The sequence below is a fragment of the Protopterus annectens genome, chromosome 6.part0, assembly GCF_019279795.1.
Source record: "Protopterus annectens isolate FY-2018-M chromosome 6.part0, PAN1.0, whole genome shotgun sequence".
Taxonomy (NCBI): domain Eukaryota; kingdom Metazoa; phylum Chordata; order Ceratodontiformes; family Protopteridae; genus Protopterus; species Protopterus annectens.
In genome coordinates, this window is record NC_056737.1 from 1733753372 (window position 1) to 1733781062 (window position 27691).

Genomic DNA, 27691 nt, shown 5'->3' on the forward strand with positions numbered 1-27691 from the left:
CTGGTGGAATCAGAGTTATGTCATTGACCCTGTCCTGGTGTAGTAGTTATTGTTGTTGCTGTTGCACTACTCCTCTGGTTGGCAGGTTGGCAGGCTGCCACTGACTGCCTCTGTAGGAGCCCTTCGATTGACCTCTGCCTCTAGGGCGCCTGTTCCTGCCTCTCTGGGCTCTGTCCGAGTCTGGAAAGGACCAATTCTTAGTAGGCCAGTTTCTGCTGAATCTCGGTGGTTGAACTTGCAGGAAATCTTTAACTGTTTACACAGATTTTGCCTTTTCTTCAACCTTTTTTAAGATCTCCTGAGCAGAGGAGCCAAATAAATTTTGTTTCTCCATTGGAGCATCCAGGAGTTTAGCTTTGACATGGTCAGGCAAAGATTGCTCCTTCAGCCAGGCATGCCTAATAACTGCCCCAGTCATAGCTGATCTAAATGAAGCCTCCAGTGCATCATAGCCACATTTTAAGAAAGGATTACTAACCTGTTATGAGTTGTGTACCAAATCCTGAAGGATTTACGGTCTAGGGGTTCAGGAGAAGAAAGTTTCTTATTCAGTTCATCTAACAAATACTCCTGGTACTGTATCATGAAATTGACAGTTTAATGTCGCGGACAGAAAGAGTTGCAGAAGTGTACACCTTCTATCCCCATCTCTAAAGCTCTAGACTCTCTGTCAGAGGGTAGAGGATTTTGGCAGTAGCTGCCGCAACCCCTTTAGGGCCCTGAGAAATAGTTTCTGGGTCTGAAGAATGGGCTTTATACAAATGGAAATGAGAATCCGGGACCCTGTAGTATCTGTCAGGTTTGGCAGGGGCGGAGGGAGAGTATCAGGGCTGTACCGACATCATTGTACACACATCATCAATTACATTCAGAACAGGAGGTATAGCTAAAGGCCTATGCTGAGGCAAATGCAAAAGGTCCTTAATCTTTTCTAGAATCAGAGAAATCCTGACCTTGCCATTGAAAAATGCTCTCTCATGGAGTGTAGAGTCTCACCAAAGGAAAACTCTTCAGGAGGGAGGCGGATAGATTCTCTGCATCTGAATCCTCATAAGTAAGCTCTTCCGGTGGTCTGACAACTCAGATCCATCCGCGGGAATCATCTGAGGAGTGTGGATCAGAGGGGTCAGTCCTGGGCCTTTTGTTTGGAGGAGGTTGAGAGGCCTGTCTGGGTGAGGTTGTGAACCCCTAATTAAGGAAATAAGGTCCCCAGCAAGGCTGAGGATCTGTGAACTAGAGGAAGGCCTCTGGGAGGTAGATTTGCAGGCAAAGCTTAAAAGTTTGGCAGCTTTAGCCCCTTGAAAGGCCTTAATGGACATGGAAGCAGGGGCAGCTGCCCCGTGCAGGGGTAGAAGTGTCCAAAGGTATGGTGTCGGACAATTCCTGAACACCAGCTTGGTAGGTAGTTCTGAAGTCGACTCAGCGGGCCTCGACCTCGGTGGTCGGTAGTATGGTTTCGAAGAAGGAATCTGGACTCAGTTTGCCGAAAACAGAGACACTCGCTAGGCCTAGCCGTGGTTTCAGTCAAAACCGCGGGCCACGAGTGTCGTCCTTTCCTTGCGCTTTTTGACCATATCAAGTCGAGTCTCCGACGGCATTTTATAAGCAAAGCGGCCCAAAAATTCCTCTCAAACTCCGACCGGCGCCTAAGAGTTCGTCGGTTGAAGGAGGCACAGGCTAAAACAGGCCAATACGTCCGCGTGGTCTGGGCCTAAGCAAGGAAGGCAGTAAGAATGGAAATCCTTATGAGGTATTTGTTTCCCACAAGTTAAACAATTATTTACTTTGACATCGGCTGTGGCAAGAAAGAGTCCCCAATGGGGTGCCAGCTTTTCAAGTCTTCGGTAGCTGAAATCACTGGATCTGACCGACCGGCACTTGCGAACAGCTTCTGCTTCGGGCACCGCGTGGCAAGAAAGACTGAGGAAAGTGGCGTCGGCTGGTGGTTTTATACCCCAGACGCTCTGACGTCGGGGAAAGTGCGACATCAGCCGAGGCCAGACTCAGACTTTGGAATCTGGCCGACCGAAGGGCTGCCTGAGGCAGGACAACCCATATGTTATGACTGCAGATGCATCCTTGAAGGACATCTAGAGGTAGTATCCATGGTGGTGAGTGTGACAGGCACTTTAGGAGAGGATACCAGTGCTGTCGTGGCCAGTCTGGAGCAATGAGAATCATATGAGGCCTCTCTGCTCTGGCTTTTAATAGAACTTTGGTCAGTAGAGGAAGAGGCAGGAAGGCATAGACTGTCAATGCTGTCCAATTGAAGGAGAGTGCGTCCACTTTCCAGGCCTGTGGATGATAGGTCCTTGAACAGAATTTTTTCAACTGGCAATTTCTGTGGGTAGCAAATAGATCTATGTCCGGCTGTCCCCATGCCTGAGTTATCTTTGAGAAGACTTGAGGATGCAACTTCCAATCATGTGGGTCTGTCATATTTCTGCTTAGGTTGTCTGCCAGTGTGTTTCCCTTCCCTGGCAGGAATTGTGCCTGTAGTTGAATTTGTAATTCCAGTGCTGTGTTCCACAGGGTCATGGCTTGCCTGCACAGGGGGTATGAATGAGTTCCCCCCTGTTTGTTTATGTACCACACGACTGTGGTGTTGTCTGTCCTTATCAATAGCTGGCCTGGATGCAGTAGGTCTTTGAAGGTCATAAGAGCATTTTGCACGGCTAGCATCTCCTTTTGGTTGATGTGTAGGTGCTTCTCTTTTTGGGACCATTTTCCCTGAATGCACTGATCTGCCAGGTGTGCTCCCCAGGCGTAGTCTGAGGCGTCCGTTGTGATGATTTGAGTTGCTTGAGGTACACAGAAAGGGAGACCCTGTGTTTCTTTGGCATGCGTGAACCCACCACAAAAATTCCTTTTGAAGGCATGGAATGAGTGGTATAATTGTTTCCAAGCTGTGGCTGTGTTGAGACCATAAGTTTTTTTAGGTACCACTGTAGTTTCCTCATATGCAGCTTTGCACATGGTATCAGTAGGATGCAAGATGCCATGAATCCCAGAGCCTGCAGGATTTTCCTTGCAGTTAGTCTGGTTAAAGTTGCCATTTTGTTGAAGTATTGAGACAGTTGCCCTTGTTTGTCTGGCGTGAGGTAGGCCATCCGGGTGGTTGTATTTAAGCTGGCACCCAGGAAAATTACCTGTTGAGAAGGTATTAGTTTTGATTTCTTTTTGTTCACTGTGCATTCCAGGTAGTTTAACAGTTTTATTACAAACGCCAGATGCTGCAATAGAATGTCCTTGCTGTCCGCTTGGATCAGGCAGTCGTCCAGATATGGGTAGATTTGTATTCCTTGTTGTCTGCAGAAGGCAATTACTGATGCCAGGCATTTCAGAACACTCTGGGCGCAGCAGATAAGCCAAAGGGCAATGCAGAGAATTGGTAATGGGTTGAACCTGCAAGAAATCTGAGGTATCTTCTGCAATCTTGTCTGATAGGGACAGGCAGGTATGCCTCCTTGAGGTCCAACGTTACCAGCCAAGACTCCTTGCCCAGCATGGGAAGAAGCTGCTGTAATGTAAGCATCTTGAATTTTGGTACCTGTAGATATGTGTTTAGGATGGATAGGTCTAAGATGGGTCTCCAATCTTTGTCCTTCCTTGGTACCAGAAATAGTCTGGAATAAAAACCTTGACCTTGTTTTTTTGCAGGTACCTCTTGAATTGCTTTCATATCCACGAGAGCAGAAATTTGTCTTTGTGCCTCTGCCCATTGATTTTGTGGCAGGTTTGGCAAGACTCATTTTTGGAAGGGTGTGAAAATGGAACTTGTAGCCTCTGTCTATAATGTCCAGAATCCATTTGTCTTTTGTAACAATGTGCCAGTTTTTTGAAAATAATGCCAGTTTTCCCCCAAAGGTGCTGCCATTATAGCTTTGTTTGGCAGGCATAGGGGGAAGTCATTGTGTCTGTTTTCTAAATGACTGTGGTCTATCTTCTCCACCTCTTGGGGTTGGTGCTTGCCACTGTCTAGCTCTGCAGGATCCTTGAGGTTGTCCTCTACCCCTTGGGCGTCTGTATCTGCCCCTTTGAGATCTGTCCGTGGCTGGAAAGGACCAATTTTTTGAAGGCCAGATTCTGCTGAAGCGTGGTGGTTGCACCTGCAAGAATTCTTTAACTGTTTGCATAGATTTTGCTTTTTCCTCCATTTTCTTTAGTACCTCCTCAGCTTTAACACCAAACAATACATCTTTTTGAAGTGGTGCATCTAATAGCTTTGCTTTGACATGATCTGGTAAGGATTGCTCTTTGAGCTAAGCATGTCTACGTATGACAGACCCTGCGACAGCAGCTCTACATGAGGCCTCTAAAGCATCAAAACCACACTGCAAGGTATGTTTACCCACTTGCTCTGCTCCATGCAACAAATCCTGCAACTCTTTCACATCTGTTGTTCTGTTTGTGTCATTTTGCTTTTCAGCTGAGATAACAAAAACTGTTGGTACTTTAACATATGAAATTGACAGTTTAATGCCCTCATGGTTAAAGTGGCTGATGTATACACCTTTTTCCCCCACCTTTCTAATACTCTGGAATCTCTCTCTGAAGGTAAAGGGTTTTTAGCAGTAGAGGCCTTTATCCCCTTGGGACCCTGTGAGATTGTTTCTGGGTCAGCAGTATGGCTTTTATAAAGGAACCGGTGAGAATCAGGAACCCGGTAATACCTGTCTGGTTTAACAGGGGCTGGAGGTAAAGAATCTGGATTAAGACTGGCTTCTGCGTACACATCATCCAAAATATCTAAAACAGGAGGGATTAGCCAGGGGTCTATGCTGGGGGAGCAGTAGAAATTCCCTGAGCCTTTTCTTGAAATCGGAGTAATCTTGGCCTTTCCAGTGGTGGAAGTGCTCCCTCAATGTATGCAGGGTTTCCCCAAAAGAGTAGTCCTCAGCATCAGAGTCTTCAAAAGGGGAATAGGCATAATCCTGGTCCTCAGAATGGTCTGTGGTAATAGAAGCCTGGTCTGAGGAAGGGTAGTCTTCCTCCAATCTGGGTCTTTTGTCAGAGGAGGGTTGAGAACCCCTGATGAGAGTTATCAAATCCTCAGCCATTTTAAGCATCTGTTTTTTAGGCATGGGACCTTGAGAGGGGGTAAGAGGACCCTGTTTTTTAGTTTTGATAGCAGCTTTAGATTTAGTGGAGGATTTAATAGAGAAGGTGGTAGGCCTGAAGACGCCTTCAGAAATGGCAGGCCTCACTAAATTTTCGGTTTCCCCGCCAAGAGTGGCGTCTGTACCTGCCGTGGGAATGGAGACTGAGGAGCCAGCGACCTCGGATACTGAAGACACCGGTAAAATAGCTTCATCGGTAGTCAGGGGCTGCGTAGGCGCCTCGCTGAGAACCAGAGAACCGGTAGTCGGCCTAAGCGTGGTTTCAGTACTTTGTGCAGACCTCGGATGTCGGTCCTTGTCTTTGCGTCTTTTGCCAAAAACTTGCGTCAGTGTATCCGACAACATGATATAATTAAAATTTTTTGCCAAAATAATGAAAGGCGAACTCCGCCCGGCGCTTAATAGTGCATTTGTTGAACCTAGCACAAACACGGCAGGCCGAGACGTCGTGGTCTGGCCCTAAGCAAGGTATACAGAAAGAGTGAAAATCCTTATGCGGTATTTGCTTCCCACAAGAAATGCAATTATTAACTTTGTCTGACATCGGTCTGAGGCAAGAAAAGTTTCCCCAACGGGGTACTTAGCTTTAAAGAAGACTTCGGCTGAAACTGTTTGTAAATCTCAGGAGCTGGCCGATTGGCACTTGCGAACTGCTTCTGCTTCGGGCACCGCGCGGCAAGAAAGACTGGAGAAAATGGCGTCTGCTGCCTCTTTATACCCTGCCGCACTGACGCCAGGGAAGAAGCGATGACAACCGACGCCGGACCTAGACTTTGGAATTCGGCCGACCGAGGACCCGCCTGATGGCAGGATAACCCATCTGTAATGACTGCAGCTGTATGCACGATGAACATCAATACTACATACAGCTGTTCACCTTAAATACATCCACATTGATCAATTAAGCACCAATAAATCAATTAAGCATAAAACTAGATTTACAGAATATAAATTAATACTCTACATTTAATATTTTTATAATTATTAAAACTATTAAAACCATACCCACTTCTAAGAATTCCTTGTGAATGCCCTTCTTTACAAAACTATACCATTAATATAAACTTTCCTAAATTTATAACTTTCCAAAATCTATGAAGACTTGATACACATTACTAAACATGAATTACTATAAAAACTTTAAGAACAAAACCACCAAGTTCATAAAAATTAATTCCACTCAAATCATTAATAAACTTTAAAGAGTTTGAATACGATATTAGAGATTAATCTCCACAATGCTTTTAACTTAAGAATACATTTGATAGAAGCATAATCATTTAAACCAGGCGGTAAGTGTGCAGATGTTCTAATTTGCCAAAACACCTCTTGTTCTTCCAAGTATAACTGCCATGGGCCACCCCTAATATCATTTTTAACCTGGTGGACAACCATAAAGGAAAAAGAGTGTTCTGGATAACCTGCAGTATATCTCGCAAGTGCATTAGTTAAGTCCTTCCTCCCTATCGCATACACATGTTCATAAATTCTTTTTCTTAATGTTCTCTCCGTTTTACCTATATAGAAGGAAGGACATTTCTCGCAACAAGCAACATACACCACGCCCCTGGTTTCACAATTATATTTACCATTAATAAAATAAATATTATTGTTAATATTTATTTTATTCTCAGGCAAGATGTATTTGCATTGAGAGCACATACCACATTTCCCCATCCCAGTAACTCTAGCTTTAGTTTTAACTGAGCTCATCTCCACCAAATTTTTGAGATTCATCCCCCTTCTATATGTAAACTTTGGTCGTAGTCTCACTACTTTAACTAGCGCTTGGTCTTCCAATAATATATTCCAGTTCTTAGAGATGATACCCTTAATGACTTCGTGGTCAATACAATATGTAAAAAGGAAGTTAATAAAAGGTAACTCCATTTGTAATCGTGTTTATATTATCCTTCTGTAACCCTTGCATAGTACCCCCACCCAAAAGGGGCTTAAAATGTTCTGTTTCTCTTTTAACCTTCACTTCATACATAATCTCTTTAATTAAAATATCTGGATAACCTCTACTGGAAAATATTTCTCTAATCTTTTCACATTCACCAATAAAATCCTGTTTGTCTGAGACCATCCTCGCTGCTCTGACAAACTGCCCCTTCACAACACCTCTTTTTTGGTGGAAGGGGTGACTACTGGTGAAGTGCAAGTAACTCTTTGAATGGGTGGGTTTCCTGTAAATCATGGATTTAAATGAATTATTAACTTTATCCTTACTTAATTTAACATCCAAGAAATGAATCTTATCGACCCCTATAGAATAAGTGAATTCAAGAAAGGTGGTCATACTTGAAATACTGTCTATAAAGTCAGGTACTTGGTTTAGATGACCTTTCCATAAAAAACACATGTCATCTTGGTATCTGGTATACCAAGTGACATGTTGTTTGAACATTTCATTATTAAATAACCACTGATGTTCCCAATATGCCATAACGCTATTTGCAAAACTACACCCACATGGAGAACCCATGGCTATCCCTGTTTTTTGGAGATAAAATTGATCTTTAAACACTAAAAAGTTATTTGATAACACCAAGTCCAGGAGAATTTCAACAAGTACATCTGCTCGTTGCCCGTCTTTTTAAGCAACATAAAATTTTTAGTCCACTCTATTCCCAATTGATGAGGAATTACAGTGTACAAGTCTCTCACATCAACCACTAAAAAGATAAAATTCGAGTTGTACTCGATTTTGTTAATATTCTCCAAAAACTCCCAGGAATCTTTACAGATTTGTGACTCATTCTGTAATAGGGGTTTAAGGATGCCATCAACATATTTGGCACAAGCATAAGTGATAGATCCTCTCCCATCCACTATGGGCCTAAATGGGGGATCTACCATGTTCTTATGAATTTTCGGAGTGCCAAATAAAATAATGATTCTTGGTGCTGGCATAGTTAAAAAATGAAGAATGTCACAGTCTATACTACCTTCCAAAAAAAGGTCATCTAGCACACTTCTGATCTTCTTATAGGCTCTATGGACCTCAATTTAAACTAGAGTTCAAATAAGTACCTGACTGTAGGTGGTCGAACATCTTTTTTTCATAAAGGTATTCATCCATGAACACAAGACCCCCACCCTCATCAGGCTTCATGACCCTCATTTTGCATTCATTAAGCAGAGAAATGAAATCTAACTCGTTTTTAGATATATTACATTTCATAAATCTAGTGGGTGCGTGAGAATCAACCATAGCCCGTAAATCTATCTCACAAAGTTTTTCAAAAATATTCAACACCCCATATAGTGGAGGATTAAAAACACTAGACACTCTGTACGTGTTAAGAATTTCCTAAAGTTGGCCTGTATGAGCCTTAGGGCTGTGATCTGCGTCTGGGGCATCTGTATCTGCCCCTTTGTGGTCTGACACTGGAATGGACCAATTATTTGTAGGCCAGTTCCTGCTAAATCTGGGAGGCTGTACCTGCAAGAAATCCTTGACTGTTTGCATAGATTTAGCTTTGTCCTCCATTTTCTTCAACACCTCTTCTGCTTTAGCACCAAACAAAGTAAAATGCTGTAATGGAGCGTCTAATAGTTTTGCTTTAACATGATCAGGCAAATTTTGTTCCTTTAAACAAGCATGCCTCCTAATGACAGAACCTGTAACAGCGGCCCTGCAGGAGGCCTCAAGAGAATCAAAACCACATTGCAAAGTACGCTTTCCAGCTTATTTAGCTGCATGCAATAAATTAGAAGTTATGTACTCACCATAACGTTCCATCTGAGTAGGTGTATTCATTTGTCTGCAACCTGTGGGTTATGGATCCGATATCGGATCTGAACCGGCATGGTTTTCCAGCTATGGATCCAAGCTCTCAGCTCCTCCCCTCACCCATAATGCCCTGCTCTACCCTCATGACCTCAGATCGAGTTTGCCAAAGCAACAACACCCTAAAAAGGGTAACATAGAATATGCAGGAAACTGAAAGGCCAGGGGATAGGAGGGTGGATGGTTGCAGACAACGAATACACCTACTCAGATGGAGCGTTATGGTGAGTACATAACTTCTAAATCTGAAGTAGGATATTCATTTGTCTGCAACCTGTGGGACAGAGTCCCCAGCTACCTGAATCTTGGGCGCCATCATGGAAGGATATTCCAGAGCTCCGCGGAGTCAAAGGGTGCTCTACCCCTAGCTGCAAGATCCAACTTATAGTGGGCAATAAACGTATGAGATGAAGCCCGTGGCTGCTGCACAAATATCATCTAGAGGAATCCTAGCCTTGAAGGCTGCCGAGGTAGATACTGACCGGGTTGAATGGGCATGAACACCCTCCGGTGCGGGCCTTCCTGAAGCTTGATAAGCCAATAAAATGCACTGTGAAATCCAGCGGGACAGAGAAACTTTAGAGATTGGCTTGCCCAAATTGAATTTTGCAAAGGAAATAAACAGCTGGTCGGATTGCCTATGACCAGCTGTCCTGTTCAGATAAAATCTAAGTTGCCTGTGAACATCTAGTGAATGTAGCTTATATTCACCTTTGTTTTCATATTTAGGAAGAAAACAGGAGGTTAATGGATTGATTGATGTTTGCTTCAGAAGCAATTTTAGGAAGAAAGGACGGTTGGTCCTGAGGGAGACACGTCCGGATGAAATACCAAGTAAGGAGGTTTAGCTGATAATGCTTGAAGTTCAGAAACTCTCTTGGCTGACGTAATGGCTACCAAAAGGCTGTCTTGTAGGACAAGAATTTGAGATCCACCGTGGCAGCTGGCTCGAAAGGAGGGGCGGTCAAGGCCTGAAGGACCAGAGAAAGGTCCCAAGGAGGAACTGCTTGTTTTATAGGGGCCTGAGAAGAAAAGTACCTTTAAGAAAATTTTACACAATTTGGCTGACATAAGAGGATTAGAGTCATGGCCAATGTGATAGTGAGAAATTGCCAGTTGTACTTTGACTGTGGAACTGCTGGCACCATCGTTAAAGAGAGTGGTTAGAAAGTCAAGCACTAAAGGAGAGGAACCGTGAAGGATTCAGGCCTTGCCGCTCCGCCCACAAAGAGAAACGCTTCCACTTGCTTCGTAAACCTTTCTAGTGGATGGTTTATGAGCCGCCACCAAAATTGCCTTAACCGGTGATGAAATACCGAGTCCTTATCAAGAGTGGAACTGGAGCAGCCAAGCGGTCAGCTTCAGGTTATCCAGATTCGGAGGAGGAATGCAGGATGGATGGGATATCAGATCCGGATGGGATCTAGAATCCAAGGAGGATTCACCGAGTGAGACCTTAGGAAGGGGAACCAGATCTGTCGATGCCAGAATGGAGCAATGAGAATCATTCTGCAACCCACCCGAGAGGCTTTCTGAAGAATTTGGAGCATCAGAGGCAAGGGTGGATAGGCATACAGAAGACCGGGTGGCCAAGCATGCACCAGAGCGTCTCTTGGGGTACCTCCGGGAGGAGGTATTAGAGCGAAAAAACTGTCGCACTTGGTGTTTGAGGGAGAAGCAAAAAGATCGCATGAAGGGGTTCCCCACCGTGCGAATATGCTCCGCTACTTGACAATTGAGAGACCACTCGTAAGGGGTCAGAATGGTGCGACTGAGCTTGTCCGCTAGGATGTTGGACCGACCGGAATGCGTTGCTACTAGAAAGCGATTGGTGGAGATTGCCCATTCCCAAACTCTCATGGCCTCTCGACAAAGAGGGTAAGACCTTGTTCCCCTTGCTTGTTGATGTACCAGACAACAGACATGTTGTCCGATTGAATCGCAATTGTTCCCAAGGGAAGAAAGTCCTGAAGTGCTAGCAACGCTAAGAGCACTGCTCTCATCTCTAGAACATTGATATGCAGTAAGGTCTCTGAATCGCTCCACGTGCCTTGGACGGTCCGGCCACAAAGTGCCCCCACCCGAGGCGGAGGCGTCCGTGGTCACCGTGGCGAGAGGGGAGAAGCACAAAATGGGCGGCCTTTGTGGAGATCCGGGAGTGGAGCCACCACAAGAGGGACCGCTTGCAAGCCTTGCTGATCGCTATGGGATGATGCATGGGAGAGCAAGGTATGACCACTGTACTAAGAGCGCCCACTGTAGAATGCATATTGAGCCTGGCAAGAGGAAGAAGTGCTATAGCCGATGCCATGGACCCTAGAGCCCTCAGGACCAACTCCGCTGGAACAGAACTTGAATGGAGAATGGCCCGCACCTGGAGCTGCAGATTTAGAACTCTGTCCGCAGTGAGGAAGGCTCGTAAACTCCTTGTGTCTAGCCTGGCCCCTATAAAATCTAAGAGCTGTGTGGGCCAGGTTGGATTTCTTTGTATTTATTGTGATGCCCAGAAAGGAGCAAGATGGAGAAAGGAGTCTCGCCAATAGAAGTAGATGCCTTGTTGGGGCGTAAGAAGCCAGTCGTCCAGGTAGGGAAAGACCTGCACCCCTGAAGCCTCAGGTGGGCCGCTACCACTGCTAATACTTTGGTGAACACCCTGGGGCTGTGGTGAGACCAAAGGGAAGGACCCGAACTGGTAGTGACTGGCTCCCAGCCGAAGCGGAGAAACCTCCTGAGCGCCTGTCCATCAGGATGTGGTAGTACGCGTCCTTGAGGTCTATCGAGCACATCCAGTGATTTTCTCCCAGAAGGGGAGAATAGATTGCAGAGTGACCATTCGAATTTTTCTTTGGGGACTGCCAGATTCAAGAGAGAGGTCTAGGATTGGTCTTAGTTCCCCGTCTTTTGGCACTAAAAAGAATCTGGAGTAGAACCCTGATCCGATCTGGTCTGGGGAACGGGCTGGATGGCTCTTTCTTTAGCAGATGGCCAATTTCTGCCAAAGCCGCCTCCCCGCTGACCGGGTGGGACGTCTGGGAGGGACTTCAACTTTGGAAGGTGAAGGAAAGGAATGCGATATCCCTGGATATGATTTGGAGAACCCAGCGGTCGATGTTATGGACTCCCATGCCGCTAGGTGCCCCGAACGCCCCGACTGCCTCCAGAGTAGAGCAGCCGGGCAACCCTCAGGGTTGCTGCGCTGGCGGGCCGCTTCAGAGAAAGGTTCCCTGGACCCGAAGTTTCTGGGAGCCCTCTGCCTCTAGGGCGGCGTCCTCCCTGTCCTCCTCTGCCACGGAAGGACTGGTTGTCCGGAGCAGGCTGGGACTGCTGCGACTTCGAACCACATCTTCTTCTGACCCTTTTGGTTCCTAGAATAGGGCCTCTGGGGTGCAGAGAAGCGGATTCCGACGGCAGACAGCGTCTTCCGCCCTTTTCGCCTGGGTCAACGCCTCGAACGGTCTTGCCAAACAGAGCAGAACCATCAAAGGGCGTTCAAACGACGCTTTGAAGGGCTCAGAAAAAGAGTGACGGAGCCAGGCCTGACGCCTAGTGACCAGTCCTGTCCCAGCTCTAGCGGCCTCCGCTGCATGGGAGAGTAGCCGATAGAAGTATTTGTAACTGACCTAAGAGTGGCCATACGGGTGGAGTGCAGAACTCTGTCCTCCTCCGAAATGGACTCGGGGGATGCAGCGTATTCCTTAATAAGATCTCGCTGCATCCTAATGACATGTGCCAAATAGTTCAGCGCCTTACCGAGAAGGTCGCCGAACTGAACATCCGGCTTCCCAAGCGGTCCATCATCCGAGACTCCTTGCTCGGTGGGTGGACTGAGGAACTCTCCTGAGCCAGTTCCCTCTTTGTGGCCGCCGTCAACATGGCATCTACCGGAGGCCTTACTCCAATGGGCCCGGTCGGATGGCGGACTAAGGATCCTATCCGGTCTTTTGGGAATTGGCTCCACGGTGTCCGGTTCCTTCCACGCCCTGGTGGTAATAAGGTCCACCAGGGGGTCGGCAGGGGACACTCAAGAGGTAGACGGGCCCGCTTCAAATGCTCTCCAAGAACACGGACTCGTCCGAGGAAGACTTGGGGCAGACCACCCCCTTATACGGAGTATTTCCATGATGTCTCCAAAGGAGACATCCTCGGGGTGACCGTGGGGAGCCTTCCCCATCCTCCAAGTCCGTGGTCTTCTGTGAGAGACTCGGGAGTCAATGTGCCTCCTTTGCGTAAGCTGAGGGACCTCCTCTGGGGGCTGTCAGAGGAGTCCTCAAGCAGCAATTTGTTCCATAGGAGCAACTTGGGGCACAGAAACGGGCTGTCCCAGGGGCCGGATGGTGGAAGCCTGGCCCAGTGCAGAGGAGCGGACGGAGCCGAACAAGTGCCGGGGTCCGGAGACCCTCAACAGAGCCCTCTCCACTACATCAAAAGCCGGGGAGCCGACCACCAAAGGATCCGACAATCGGCTCCCTCGATCCGAGTGGACGGGAGCCGTCAAGCGCCGGATCCGGGGACAGTACGCCCGACACAGGCGCCGAAGGAGCACTGATCCCCGGATCCGAGGCTCGGATCCAGGCTCCAAGAGGTCGGATCCGACGCACCGAGGGCAGGGTCGGATCCGGCAAGTACTATCGGCGCCGACCCACCCCGGCTCGAAGCTGCTCGGCTCCAGCTGCTCAACCCGGATAGCGGGTCGGAGAAGGAGCAATAGGCTTAAAAGGGTGTTGAGCTCCCGAGGGGAGGCAAGAGCACTCCATCTGCATCTGGGCCTGGATGAACCTTCTCATCATCCGGTCCAGATCAGCATCAGAAAGGCTATGTGTAGATCTCGGCGAGGCTACCGAGGTAGGCCTGGAGTGCCTCCTCGATAGCCTCGACGGAGATCGGGTCTCCTCCTCCTCAGGACCCGTGAAAAGCACACAGGGGACCGGAGCCGAGAAGGAGGAGACTGAGCCGAGGCGGAGCCGGGAGAAGCTCGCTTGGCTGGCGGGCCGAAACAGAGGTCTCGCCCGCCGCTTGTGGTGCTTCTCCCTCCGGTCCTTTTTTCGCATCCCTCTCCTCTCCAGAAACGGGAGGTTGAGTCCCAGGAGCAGGAGGGGTGCCACAGGGGAACAACCGTAGCCACAGTTGTTCCCGAAGGAGCGGAGGCGGAGCCGAGTCTGGCGGTAAAGACCCGCCAAGACAAGCTTGGACCTCCGCTCCTCAGTGCCCTGGGGTTGAACCTGCACAAATGGAACAACCAGATGTGAGGTGTTCAACCGAGACACTTAACACACCGAGTGTGGCCATCAGCCGGTGAGAGCTTATGGCCACACTCGAGCATTTGGAGAAAATAGATTTAGGCTGATCAGCCATAATCTATAAAGCTACTAAAAGTAACTTAAACAAAAAGACACACAGGCCCAACACACACACTCTACGCAACAGCGAGGGAGGGAAAAAAATTACTTAATTTAACTCAAAATAAAACTATCAAAGAGGGAAACCTAAACTTTCACACAGAAATACACAAATTAACTTTAAATTTTCTGTTTTAACAGGTAATAAATCACCACTTAGCTGAGAGCTATGAATGCAAATCCAGTCACCAGCGCGGCAAACGAGATCTGAGGTCATGAGGGTAGAGCAGGGCATTATGGGTGAGGGGAGGAGCTGAGAGCTTGGATCCATAGCTGGAAAACCATGCCGGTTCGGATCCGATATCGGATCCATAACCCACAGGTTGCAGACAAATGAATATCCTACTTCAGATTCCAGCATTTCTTTATTGTCTGCACATTCTGTATTTGCTGGAATTTTCTGTTTAAGCAAAGACATGAGATATTGCTGATACTTAAGCATATGAAATTGGCAATTTAAGGCTCTTAGAGCCAAGGTAGCAGAGGTATAAATCTTTTTGCCCCATCTGTCTAGGGCCCTAGAATCCCTATCAGAGGGGATAGGGTTTTTTGCAGTAGAAGCCTTGACCCCTTTGGGACCCTAAGAGATGGTTTCTGGGTCAGCTGCAGGGTTCTTATAGAGAAATGTATGTGAATCAGGAACCCTATAGTATCTGTCTGGCTTAACAGGGGCTGGTGTTAAAGAGTCTGGAGAAAGACTGGACTCTGAAAACACATCATCTACAATGTCTAAAACAGGCGGGATAGCAAGTGGCCTGTGTTGAGGCAATAAATGGAAGTCTCTGAGCCTTTTCTTGGATTCTGAGTAGTCTTGGCTCCCCCAGTGGAAATGCTCCCTCACAGTATGTAGTGTTTCCCCAAAAGAATAATCCTCAGGAGGAGAGGCTGAAGGGGTAGATTCTTCCGCATCAGAATCCTCATAGGGAGGAATAGAGTAATCCTGTTCAAAGGAGGAATCAGAGGAAATGGAAACCTGGTCTGAAGATTCATATTCTAACTCTTGCCTAGGCCTCTTATCAGGAGGGGGCTGGGAACCCCTGATCAAAGTAATAAGGTCTTCGGACATTTTAAGCATCTGCTTTTTAGGCATGGAGGCCTGTCCAGGTGAATGCTGTACATGTTTCTTTGTCTTTAGAGCTGCTTTAGTCTTTGCCTTTGTAGATGAAGGTTTCACATATAACTGTGTAGAGGCCTGAAAATACCCTCAGAAGCCGATGCCTGCTCAGCGGCTCCAGACCCATCTGAGGGAATAGTTTCTGAGTGTCCAATACCTTGAGTTTCCAGAGGCCTAGTCGGCTCCACGTGGGAGTCGGAAGCGGCCTGTGGCTCTGAGGTAGTGGGCGTCAGGGGCTGCGAAAATGCCTCACTGAGAACCGGCAACAGGCCTAGAAGAAGCCTTGTCGTCGGTTTTGGATCTCGGATGCCTGTCCTTTTCTTTTTGTTTTTTGTACACTCCAGTAGTCGGCTCAGACGGCATTATATAATTAAATCTTCTGCCAAAGTAATGGAATGCAAAATCGTACCGACGCTTAATAGTGCGTTGGTTAAATCTAGCACAAAACCAACAACTAGCAACGTTATGGTCAGGGCCTAGACAAGGAATACAGTAAGATTGAAAATCCTTATGAGGTATTTGCTTCCCACAAGAAATACAGTTAACTTTTTCTGACATCGGTCTGGAGCAAGAAAAAAAGTTTCCCCAATGAGGTACTTAGCTTTAATGAAGACTTTGGATCTGAAATTCGAATCTGAAAAACTTCAGGAGTCGGCAGACTGGCACTTGCGAACGGCTTTTGCTTCTGGCACCGCGTGGCACGAAAGACTGAAGAAAATGGCGTCGGCTGCATCTTTTATACCCCTGGCGCACTGACGTTAGGGAAGAGGCGACAGCAACCAACGCCGGACCTAAACTTTGGAACTCGGGCCGACTGCGGCTAGACTGCCAGCAGGATAACCCAATTGTAATGACTGCAACAGTGAAACATGATGAACATCCACATTGCAAAGTACGTTTTCCAACTTTTTCAGCAGAATGCATTAAATCCTGTAATTCTTTATTTTCCACAGTCAGGAATCAACATAATTTTCTGTTTAAGCAGTCCAATAACATGTTGCTGATACTTTAACATATGAAACTGGCAGTTTAAAGCCCTAATGGTCAAGGTTGCAGAAGTGTAAACCTTCTTACCCTATCTATCCAGCACCCTGGAGTCTCTATCAGAAGGGGTAGGATTTTTAGCAGTAGAAGCCTTAATGCCCTTGGGCCCCTGTGAAGTAGTCTCTGGATCTGCAATAGTTTTTTTAAAAAGGAACTTGTGCGACTCAGGGACCCTGTAGTATCTGTCAAGTTTTCTGGGAGCAGGAGGCAGGGAATCAGGGGCCAAACTAGATTCCTAAAAAGCATCATCAACAATGTCTAGTACAGGAGGAATAGCTAAAGGCCTATGCTGAGGTAGGAGAAGGAAATCCCAGTGGAAATGCTCCCTTAGAGTATGTAAGGTTTCCCCAAAAGAAAAATCCTCAGGAGGGGAAGCAGAGGGAATGGAGTCCTCTGCATCAGAATCTTCATAAGTAGATAAGGGAAAATCCAGATCATCAGAAGAATCAGAAACAACAGAATCCTGATTAGAAGATTCATAATCAACTTCAGTCCTAGGGGTCTTAGAAGGGGGGGGGGTGTTGGCTACCCCTGATTAGAGTTATTAGATCTTCAGCCATTCTTATCATTTGTTTTTTAGGCATAGTGGCCAGAGCATGTGGCCTGGGCGTTGTTTTTTTAGGCATGGATCGAAATTTAGGCTCAAGTAAAGAAGGAGGCATCGGTTTAATATGCAAGTCCGTAGGCCTGAATACACCCTCAGAGGCCGGTGCCTGCACAGCAGCTCCGGACACATCCAAGGTAGAGACATGCACGGGTTCCATAGTTGAAGCATCTCGCGGCATACCGGACTCCGAATGGGTCTCAGTAGAGGCCTGCAAATCAGAAGTAGCAAGTATCAGGGGATGCGAAAGCGCCTCACTGAGTACCGGCGAACTGGAAACTGGCTTAGGAGAAGTCTCGTCATCAGTTTTGGACCTCAGCGGCCTGTCTCTGTCCTTATCTTTGCATTTTTTAGGAATCCAGGTAGTCGGATGGCTAACCGACGACATTTCTGGATAATTAAACCGAGAACCGAAATATTTAGAGGTGAAAATATACCGACGACAGATAGTGCGCTGATTAAATAAAGCACAAACCAACAGCAAGGTACGTCGTGGTCAGGGCCTAGGCCAGGAATATAGTACGAATGAAAATCTTTATGAGGTATTTGCTTTCCAAAAGTAATGCAATTAACTTTTACTGACATCGGTAAGGAGCAAGAAAAGTTTCAACGGGTACTTAGCTTTAGTTGAAGACTTCGGTTCTGAAACTCGAAAATGAAAATTTCTGGAGTCGGCCGACTGGCACTTGCGAACTGCTTCTGCTTCGGGCATCGCACGGCAAGAAAGACTGATGTAATGGCGTCGGTTGCATGTTTGATACCTCTGACAACCTGATGTCATGGAAGAAGGGACAGCAACCGATGCAGGACCCAAGACTTTGTTAATCAGGCCAACTGAGGGCTATCTGCAAGCAGATAACCCAAATGTAATGACTGCAACAGTGAAACACGAAGAACATCTGAGTTAACAGTGCATTTACTCATGGCATTAATCTCTTGGTTTCTACTGAAGCAAATACAGCAAGGAGATAAATAGTTTAGTACAGGCACAACTCAGAAAATATTTTCAGCAGAATTCATCTTAAAGATCAGAAGCTTGACTGTGTTCCCTACATATAAGGGCCTGAAGCTCTAAAAGCCTGCATCAGAGATGACAACCACCAAAAACAGCATTTTCCTAGAAAGACTTCAACTCTGCTGAGTCAGTAAACTCAAGAGGATTATCAAGCCTGTTAGTCATGAAGTTAAGGTCCTAGGGATGGGGACAGCTATTCCAAAGGAGGGCAGAGATGTAGCACTCCAAGGAAAAGTTTTACCAGTAAGCACTGGGCCACAACACTGACAGCCACAACAGTGTGATGCCTAGAAACAGATAAACTATATCCCCCTTAATATGGAATAACTCAGTCCAGATTCCTACATATAGGTTCATAGGTTCATAGGTTTATACTAGGCTATCTGCCCTAAGGCATTTATAAGCCTAGCCCAAATTATTGTGGCCACCCTTATATGAAAAAATACTGTGCCCATTAGTTTGTTGTGCCTCTGTCCAGCAGTGACCCAGAGATGATTCCCGGGGTAAACCTACGATCTCCCATCCACAGGTCTAGATTTCTCTTGAACAGAGTCAGCGAGGTGCTCTGCCTCACATGGACCGGGATTTTATTCCACAGCATAGGGAGTCTCTGAGTGATAAATCTATCCTCCAGCATGTCCTATTTATATCCGTGCTAAGGTTTAAGTCGCTTGCTCTAGTGGTTTTGGTGGATTTGGATTTTTGAGGTGGAGCATGTCCATTAATTCGGGTTGACATGGCCTTGTATGTCAGGCACATGTCACCTCTGAGCAGACGGTATGACTGAATAGAGCTGGAGTTTCTTCAATCTGGCAGCATATGACAGATTTTGGAGTCCTTTATCCTTTTGGTGAGGAACTTTGGGGTCTCTCCAATTGCTGCAGATGTCGGGTGAGATACATCCCAATGGGGCATTGTACTCGATCATTGGTCTGATAAGTGAAGAGTACAGGGAACAATGACCTCACTAGATCTGGATGTGAATCCCTTCATGATCAGGTGGGCAATGTAGAAGGTCTTTCTAACCACTTTAGCAATGTGAGTGTCAAAAGAAAGGCCACTGTCAACCTGGGTCCCCAGGTCCCTGATAACCTCTTCTGTGCGTAGTGGATTGCCACCTATATGGTAGCTTGGGGTTACCTTGTTTTTCCGAAGGGTATGACTGTACATTTTTGGCGTTTATCTTCAGGCCATGGCTCTGGCACCAGCTATCTGTTTCCGTGAGTCCCTTCTGAAGGATATCCGTGTCCGATGCACTTTCCACTATGGCCAGTTTGCAGTCATCTGCAAACTTTGTCAGCCAAAGTCCTCCCATGTTGGCCTGTACTTCTGAGAAGTAGATGCCAAACAATAGGGGCCAAGGACCGAGCCCTGTGGGACACCACTTGTGACCGGCTTGGAGTCTGACACAGCCAGCAACTCTAACCCTGTGGGTTCTGTCCTTAAGCCAGTTTGCAACCCATCTTGTGACATATGGGTTTACATTTAAGCTGTAAGTTTTTCTACAATACCCGAGTGGGGTATTGTGTAAAGCCTTGCAAGGTCAAGGTAGGCTGTATGGACTGCCTTTCCTCATCAATGGCCTTGGTGACTATTTGAAGAAGTGACCAAGTTCAAAAGGCATGATCTTCCCTTGACAAAGCCAAACTGGGTCGGGTCCAATGTCTGCAAGTCCCCTATATCTTTGTTTATGAGCTCCATTATGATCCTCTCCATAGCTTTGCAGACTAGACTTGTTAAGCTTATGGGGCAATTACCAGGGTCCAGAGGCGCCACCTTTGTGGAGTGGGACCACAGTTGCCGACGCCACTCCTTGGGCACGTATCCTGTGGTAAGGCTGAGATTAAACAGCTGCCTTATGTGGGTTTAATTCCTCATTTAGCTGTAGCACACAGCCGGGGACACCATCCGTCCCATTGATGCTGTGTTTTTAGCTTTAGAGAGAGCAGCTTTCACCTGCGCATTTGAGATGTCCGGGAGGCTACACTCGGCTGGGATAGTTATCTCTCCTTTAGGGGGGGGAGAGGGGGGTGAAGTTTGCACTGAACCTGTCTGCCAGTATGTTGGCAATGTCTGTGGGTTCAGTGATTTTTGTATCATTTTGGACTAATTCTGAGCATATCTGTGAGTTTCCACCCAGGTTCCTAACATAGCTGAAAAAGGCCTTATGATTGTCCTTTGAATCCATGGCAATTTTTCTCTCAAAATATGCTTAAGTAAGGATCACATGCAGGTTGACCAAATGGAGTGGTACTGGAAAGCTGTCTAACCAAAGAACCATTTTAAATTTGGACAGAAAGGCCTGCTGACTGGAAGACTTCTAGACAGCCTCAGTAACCTTAAGACATCAGCAGGGAAGTCCAGTGAAATCAGGTAAATCAACATCAGGAGAGAAGACACGTGATGAATCCAGCTGTCACGTAACAGGAGGAGATAACCTTGTTTAGAACTGAGAGTTTCCTAAACCACCAAAGGCCTGAATGTCCCAAACCACTTCAGTCCTAGTCACCAAGTAGTGATAAAGATTTTTGGTGTTTCTTTCCTAAGCTTGATAAGACATTAAATCTACAGTTACGGTGAAAAAGCACAAAAAAAGCTCCCTCGCCATTAGAAGCAGAATGTGGTCAGCACTACTTCCCTATTGCTCAAATACACTGAGTAAATACGAAGAGGACCACATTCTCCACTGTAGTAAATAGGTCGATGCTCCAAGTGCCCTGCCTCTTAAAGTCTCAGACCAGAGGTAACCGCTGAATCTGCAGCTCCAGACATGACTGTAGAAAGGGCTAAGAGAGTCTCTGCCAACTCATTCACTTCCATAAGTATGTAAACCACTGAAACAGAGATGCCTCTGTTTATGGCCCACTGCTAGATGAACATCACTTTTCTGCTCAAACAGCACACCCTTGTATTCCCTTGTCCATTAATATAACATGACAGACTTTGTCTGACCAAATAAGGAGAGGCTCTGGAAGAATGTTTCCAGGGCACCTGAAGCTCCAGTTGGTAAACCGGAATTCCCTTTCCAAGGGGTGGGGGTGCTCACACAGCCTCAGCATAGGTGTGCTTATGCATGGGGTGAAGTGTGTGTGCAATGTAGCTCTGACATCAAGGAATGTGCTTACTAGTGGCAGCATGGGGACCGGAGAGGTCTGCACTATGTCCAGTGTTGGTATCAGGTCACATTCTCACAGGTGCACTTATGCACTTGCAAGGACATGTCTCCCTCAAACTTCACACAGCTTCCTTAATTTTAGGGCATGACTGATGGACCCTGACTAGAAAGACCCACTGGATGCTTTACAACCTGTGCCACTAAACCTTCAGCAGGAACAGGTCTACAGACAATGGACTTTGAATACAAATACTACAACACAGCTATGGAGGGGATTTGAGGGAGGTCATTCCCCAGGATCTGGTCAACTGCTGTCAAGTCTCAGCCAAATGACAGAGGAGAAATCTAAACCCTAGGGTGTACCCTGCACTATAGCAGCCAAACCCCTCATCATCTGCAGAAGGAAAGGATGGAAATGAACCCCAATCCTTAATATTCAAGGGTAGGGATACAAGTCAAAGGAAACAGAAGGCCATTTACAGAATAGAATGGCCTCTAAGAGGATGTAACATCTGTATTTTGATGATGCTGCATGAGTGTTCCAATCACTGATCCCTATGATCGGCACTTTCAACAGCTGCTATTCTCTTGGTAGAAAGCCAGAGCCTTCTCACTCATATGTCAAAGGACAACTAGGTTACATCTTTGGAATTGTAGCAATTCTTTACTTCATGTTCCTCTACCAAGAAGTAGAGTTGGTGCCATGACAGCTTACAGGGTCAATATCTGATGGTCGCACAAACAATCGTTATGCTTTGCTGCTTTAACACTGAAAACAGGAGGTTTTCTAATACGAATAACTGACTTGAGATGCAGACTGTGTAAATAACAGAAAGGAAGAGTCAGACTGAGAGACTTAAGTACTCTCCATCGGTGTACTGAGTGATAAAAAGTACAGTTGTGTACACTTACCATAAATGTAGATGTTAAGTGTATTCATTATTGCAGTCATCACACTTGGGTAATCTGCCTGCAGGTAGCCCTCAGTCGTCCCAAATACCAGAGACTTGGTATTTCTGCGTCAGTTGCTGTTGCTCCAGGACTGATGTCAGGTCGTCAAGGGTATAAAAACAGGCAGCCAACACCATTACATCAGGTTTTCTTGCCCCAAATGTCAGGAGCCCCCCCCAAAGGGAGCTAAGTTATGGTGTGAGAAACACCACCAGTAAAAAGTAAACACTAATACCAGTACCCCTGTAAGGGGTGAGTATTACCCATAGAGAGGAGAGAGACAGAGACAGAGAGAAGGGGGTTGGAGGGAGGGAAACCAGGACTGCAACACTGAATACACTTGAGCATCTACATTTATGGTAAGTGTACACAACTGTACTATGTTCTTCGTGTTTCACTGTTGCAGTCACCACACAAGGGTCGATTCCCAAAGCTGAAGAAAGGGTGGAGGCATTCAAGAAGAGTTGAGGTTGGCTAGTATGCCCTGCAGGACTGCTGTAGCAAAACCCACCCTGGATTTGGAAAAGATAGGCAGGTGGTAATGCTTGGTGAAGATGTGTACAGAACTCCAGGTAGCAGCTTCCAGAATGTCCCTGATAGGGACTCCCCTGAGGAATGCTGTAGAAGTAGAAGTTGCCCTAGTGGAATGCATTCTGACCCCGTGAGGAGTTGGTTTCCCATGGTGTTTGTAGCAGAAATGGATACAGTGTGCTATCCATTGGGAAACTGTTTATTTGAAATGGCCTTGCCCTCTGCCCCGGGTGCAAAACTGAGTAGTAGCTGGTCATATTTCCTGAAGGCTTTAGTCCTATCCAGGTAGAATCTGAGCTGTCTGTGCACATCCAGGGAGTACAGGATACTTTCCCCTTTATTCTGAGGATTAGGGAAGAACGTAGGCAAATGGATGGATTAGTTGAGAGCCACACTCAACAACACTTTAGGCATAAAGGAAGGGTTAGTCCTGAGGGAGACCCTGTTAGCATGAAAAATAATGAAGGGTTCCACAGCCATAAATGCTTCTAGCTTGGACACTCTTCTAGTTGAAGTGATGGACAAAAGCAAGGCTGTTTTCCAAGAGAGGAACTTTAACTCTGCTGATGCTGCAGGTTCAAAGGTGGGTAGTGCGAGCTTTTCCAGTACAAAGTTAAGGTCCCAAGCAGGGGTATGTGCTCTCCTTGGTGGCCTTAGGTTGTTTGCCCCTCTCAGGAACTGTTTGATGAGAGGGTGAGAGAAGAGAGGTGGTTCAGTGTTGTAATGAGCCGAGATGGCAGAGGCATGGATCTTAATGGAGGAGAAGGATAGGCCTCTGTGGAGTAGATCTGCTAGGTAATCCAGGATTAGGAGTGCTGTGGCCTCTCCTTTAGATTGAATCCAGGACCAATACCTTTTCCACTTATTAGAATAAGATTTCCTTGTACTGGGTCTTCTGGCTTCAAGAATGACGTCCAGCACCTGCTTGCTTAGGCTGGTCACTGGGGGAGAATTCAAGGAATAAGCCAGGCTGCAAGGTTCAGGGTTTGCAGTTGCGGGATGCAAGATCTGTCCCCCCTGCTGAGTGAGGAGGGTTGGGATCTGAGGTAGGTGCCAGGGTGGCACCTGTGACAGGCTGTGCAGTAGTGGGTGCCAGTGCTGGCGTGGCCAGTCCGGGGCAATCAGGATTGTCTTTGGTCTGTCCTGTCTTATCTTGAGTAATACTCTTGAGAGAAGAGGCAGAGGGGGGGAATGCATAGATTGAGAGGTTTTCCCACTGGAAGGATAGGGCATCCACTTTCCAGGCCCCGTGGTGAGGTGTCCTGGTGCAGAATTTGCTGAACTGGTGATTGGAGGGGGAGGCAAAGAGGTCCACCTCTGGGGCCCCCCATTTCTGGATAAGAAGGCTGAAGGTGCTGGGTTCTAATTGCCACTTGTGTGGGTCTAAGAGATTTCTGCTTAAGTTGTCTGCCAGAGAGTTTTGTTTGCCTGGCAGGAATTGAGCTTGCAGATGAACATGCATGTCCAAGGCCATGTTGTACAGGCCCATGGCTAGTCTACAGAGTGGGTAAGAGTAGGTTCCCCCCTGCTTGTTGATGTACCACATAACTGTGGTGTTGTCTGTTTTTATCAGCAGGGGTCCTGGTGAGATTAGGGATCTGAAAGCTGTTAGAGCATGCTGAACAGCTAGCATCTCTTTTTGGTTGATGTGCAAATGAACTGAATTTGACTTGGGCTCCAGTGGCCCTGAATGCACTTGACGCCCGGGTGTGCCCCCAAGGCATAGTCTGATGCGTCTGTGGTTAGGGTCTGGCAGTGTGGGGTTGAGTAAAGGGAAGTCCCTTGTTGTGGTTGCATGCTGCTGCCCAACAAAGAAAGTCTGTCCTTAGACAAAGTATGATAGGTATGATGTTTTCCAGGTTCTGAGAATATTGGCACCAAAGACTTTTTAAGTATCACTGAAGTTTCCTCATATGCAGTCTGGCATATGGAATTAGTAAAATGCAAGGGGGCATGAACCCTAGGGCCTGCAGGATTTTCCTTGCTGATAGCTGGGTTCTGGTGGCCATTTGAGTGAAGTAGCCTGTCAGATAGGCTTGTTTTTCTGGAATAAGGAATGCCATCTGGGATGTTGTGTCTAAGCTTGCTCCCATGAATGCAATCTTTTGACTGGGGATAAGTTTTGATTTCTTTTCATTGATAGTGTACCCTAGTGAGATTAGAAGGTTCTTTACAAATGTCAGATGCTGCAACAGCTGTTCCTGACTGTCTGCCTGAATCAGACAGTCGTCCAAGTATGGGTAAATTTGAATTTTTCTCTGCCTGCAACAGGTGATGGCTGGAGTCAGGCATTTTGTGAAAACTCTGGGAGCAGTGGATAAGCCAAAGGGAAGTGTAGAGAACAGATAATGCATAGGTCCTGCCCTGAAACATAGATATTTCCTGCATGAGCCCCTGATAGGGATGAGCAGATGGGCTTCTTTTAGGTCTAGGGTGGCTAACCAGGCATCTTTGGACAGCATAGGAAGAAGCTGTGGAAGGGTGAGCATTTTGAATTTTGGTACCACTAGGAAGATGTTTACAATGGAAAGATCTGGGATTGGGTGCCAAGTGCCCTCTTTTCTGGGTACCAAGAAAGTCTGGAATAAAACCCTCGACCTATCTATTCTGCAGAAACAGGTTGAATTGCCCTTATGGAGGGCAAGGATTAAACTTGGTTTTGTGCCTCTGCCCACTGGTTTGGAGGAAGGTCTGGGAACCCTTTTGGAGTTGGCAGTGAATGGAAGCAGAATTTGTACCCCTGGGATACAATGTTGAGGACCCATCGGTCTTTGGTGATGAAGGTCCAGTTTTTTGCATGATGGGCAAGTTTTCCTCCTAGGGGCACGAGCAGTTGGGCAGAGGTGGGGAGTGGAGTTGAGAAGTCATTGTGAATTCTTTCCGTAAGGGGGTGGCTTAGCACTCCCTGTTTTTGAAGTGGATGCACGCCATTGCTTAGATCTCTGCATACCCTGAGACTGTAGTCTGGGGGGGGGGGTCTGTTTCCCCTTGGTCTAGTCTGAGATGGCCTAGAAGGGGCTGGAAAGGACCAATGTTTCCAGGGGCAATGCCTGCCAAATCTAGGAGGCTGTACGCAAGAAATCTTTGACTGTCTGCACAGATTTAGCTTTTTCTTCCATCTTTTTTAGAACCTCTTCTGCTTTGGTGCCAAACAGATTGTCCTTGTTCAAAGGAGCATCTAGTAATTTTTATTTGACATGGTCTGGCAAGGTCTGCTCCTTAAGCCAAGCATGCCTTCTTAGTACAGAACCAGTTACTGCTGCCCAGCAAGATGCTTCTAGGGTGTCAAAGCCACATTGCAAAGTACACTTACTGACTTGGCTTGCAGAATGCACAAGCTCCTGTAATTCTTTATTTTCTGCACAGTCTGTAAAGGTAGCTGCTTTTTGCTTAATAAGTTCCATATGTTGTTGGTACTTCAGCATGTGAAACTGACAATTCAATGCCCTAATTGCGAGAATTGCAGAGGTGTATACTTTTTTACCCCATCTGTCTAAAGCTCTGGAATCCCTGTCCAAAGGCTTTGATTCTTAGCTGTGGTTGCTTTTATACCTTTAGGCTCCTGTGAGATGAGGTCAGCGGTAGGATTTTTGAAAAGAAATTTGTGAGCGTCAGGAACTCTGCAGTACCTGCCTGGTTTCCTAGAAGCAGGAGGTAAAGTATCAGGAGTTAGGCTGGATTCCATAAAGACATCATCCACAACATCCAGAAGTGGAGGTATTGCTAAAGGTCTATGTTGTGGCAAACCTAAAAATTCTCAGTGTCTCTTTTTGGACTGAGTATACTCTTGGCTTTCCCAGTGGAATTGCTCTCTTAAGTATGTAGGGTTTCACAAAAAGAGAAATCCTCTGGAGGTGAAGCAGAGGGAATGGATTCCTCTGCATCTGAATCCTCATAAGCAGATAAAAACATGTCTTCACGTTCAGAAACCTCAGTCTCGTTGGACTCTGGGGACAGGTCTGTTAAAAGCTGCTGGGGACAGGTCTCTTTCTCTTAGCAGGGGAAGGCTGGCTTCCCCCTAATCAGCATAATCAGGTCTTCTGCCATTTTAAGCATTTGATGTTGTAGCAAGGGAACAGGTGCTAGAGATTGGGTTGTCAGTTTTTTAGGCATAGCTCGTACTCTTGGCCTTAGAAACTCGGCAGTTTTTGACAGAACAGAAGACGCGAAAGAAGTCGGTTTGTGTCGAATATCGGTAGTACGAAAAACTTCCTCAGAAGCTGGTGCCTGCACAGCGGCTCCGGACCCATCCAAGGTAGAGACATCCACAGGATCCATAGTCAAAGAAGAGTCTCCCAGCATACCGGACTCCGAACTGGTCTCAGTAGTGGCCTGCGAATTCATCGAAGTGGGCATCAGGGGCTGTGAAAGCACCTCACTGAGTATCGGCGAACTGGTGACTAGCTGGTGACTAGCTTAACGGAAGCGTTGTCAGCAGTTTTGGACCTGTGCGGTCTGTCTCTACATTTATCATTACATTGGGAAGATCAGTAGTCTGTTAGCTTACCAAAGTCATTTCGGAGTACGGCGATCAAGAGCGAAAGTATTTAGTGACAATAAGGGCCTGACGATGGATAGTTTGGGCGTTTAACAAGGTGCAAAACTGACAGCGAGGTACGTCGTGGTCTGGGCTTAAACAGGTGATGCAGTAAGAATGGAAATCTCGGTGTGGTATTTGCTTTCCACAGGCAAGACAATTGTTAACTTTTTCTGACATCAGTTAGGGCAAGAAAAAAGGATCCTCAATGGGGTACTTAGCTTTAGAAGACTTCGGGATGATTCAATCCGGAAACAAAAACTCGGGTAACGGCCGACCGGCACTCGTGCGAACTGCTTCTGTTTTGGGCTCCTCGGCAAGAAAGACTGATGTAATGGCATCGGCTGCCTGCTTTTACACCCATGACGACCTGACGTCAGTTCTGGAGCGACAGCAACCAATGCAGAAATACTAAGTCTCTGGTATTCGGGCTGACTGAGGGCTACCTGCAGGCAGATAAATCCAAGT

The 27691-nt window shown here is 46.7% G+C and overlaps 1 protein-coding gene across 1 annotated transcript in view; it reads right to left on the reverse strand.

Moving 5' to 3' along the window:
- Positions 1-27691, reverse strand: part of ZSWIM2 (zinc finger SWIM-type containing 2) — a 1244853-nt gene that overhangs the window by 229034 nt on the left and 988128 nt on the right. The window lies entirely within an intron of this gene.